This window comes from Bison bison, unplaced genomic scaffold, assembly GCF_000754665.1.
Source record: "Bison bison bison isolate TAMUID 2011002044 unplaced genomic scaffold, Bison_UMD1.0 scf7180017864527, whole genome shotgun sequence".
Taxonomy (NCBI): domain Eukaryota; kingdom Metazoa; phylum Chordata; class Mammalia; order Artiodactyla; family Bovidae; genus Bison; species Bison bison.
This window is the reverse complement of record NW_011495078.1, coordinates 15,016,462-15,018,158: the sequence shown is the minus strand read 5'-3', so window position 1 is coordinate 15,018,158 and position 1,697 is coordinate 15,016,462.

Here is a 1,697-nt window from a genome sequence, read left to right as displayed (position 1 = left end):
ATATACCACTAAAGGAGCAAATAATTGATGCCCCTAAACCTTTGGACCTATCTTTGCAGTACTTATTTGGGCTTCTATTTTCTTGAAGGAATGAAGTTCTGATAATAGATACAGGAGGGAGAGGAAAGATACACTGGTATGCCCACTGCTCCAGGGTTAGTGACCTTGAACATTAAACATGGCTTCAAATCCTTGAATAATAAATAAATCAGCATCTAGAGAGGCCTACAGGTCATAAACAGCCTGGTCAACTGTGGTCAGAAGCTCAGAGGCTGTCTTAACAGAAATTCAGTCTCACTTTATGCTCCCAAATTTACTACTATAGTTTTCACATTAACAGGTTAAGTAGAGCAAATCACAGCCATAATAGCACAGACTCTTTCAATCTCTTCCTCACTCCAGCTTCATAATAAGATGAGATTGTGTGAGCCTTTGCAGTTTGCCATCCTGTGCTCCACGCTGTGCCTGCACTAAACAACATGTGTTGAATAAATCTGCACAAGGTGCTGCCCTAAACAGTCTTCTTTAATCCTTGCAACAGTCTTGTGAAACAGGAAGGGCAGTGGTATTCCCATTGAGAAAGTTCCCAGACACCATGTGGTCATCCTCACTAAGGTTCATTAGGCAATGACCATGTGCTGTGTGCTAATGCATTAACCTGCTTAATGCCCACAACATCAAGATATTGGTAAGTGTGTGAATAGTATTCTCATTTTACAGGTAAGAAAATCAAGACACAGAGAAATTAAATAACTAGCACATAAGTATTAACATAACTACAACTGGCTATTACTATTAGTAACTAGCACCAGGACTAAACCCAGGAAGTTGGTTCTAGAGTCCATACTTATAACCATAACAATATCCTGCCTTGAGATTTGCCTGCCCAGGAGTATCTACATACTTTGGCCTTTATCGCACAACTAATTGATGGCCAGGCCAAGGCTACTCCTGTCCTCCCTTCAGTCACATCCCTGACTTGATAGGTCCTGTCAATCATCACCTGCAAAAACAAAGCCACCCTGGACCTCAGCACAAATCTAATCAACTGAACAGAATTGGCATGTATGCTGATGAACTAACTCTTCACAGGAACCCAGGTCAGGAGGCTATCTTCCAAAACAAGACAGGTCAAAGGCCTCAGAATAGAGGAAGCAGCCACTGGGAAACCTTTGGGGACACTCTTACTAATACTGAAGATCCACCAGCTATGTACCACAAGACCTCATAAATGTAATTAAAAGTCCATTGTAAAACTAGAGGGCTGATTTTATTGAAGAGTATGTATACATTTCACTGATACTGTATTTTAATTAATTTTCCATTACCATTTAAATAAAACTCAAAATATGAGCACATGCCAGAGCTCTGTGGTCCCAGATATGGATGGGAAGTGAAAAAAAGAAACACACAGCCTGTCTTCTGTAGAGATGTTCCTGGAAGAAGGTCCTAACTAGTTAGCTTAACAGTATGTAACACAGCCAACATTTCAATAGCTATCAAAAACATGTCAACACATTTGCATCATATGCTGCATGTTTCATATGCCACGCAACAAATGGACTCCTAAACCATCCTGCAAAGCAAACATTCATTTATCTTTATAGACACATAAATTGGAATAAAAGGTTACAGGCTCCTATATTCAGATTTTCTCTGATAGGAAAAATTATCAGTGAAACTTTTTGTATAACATG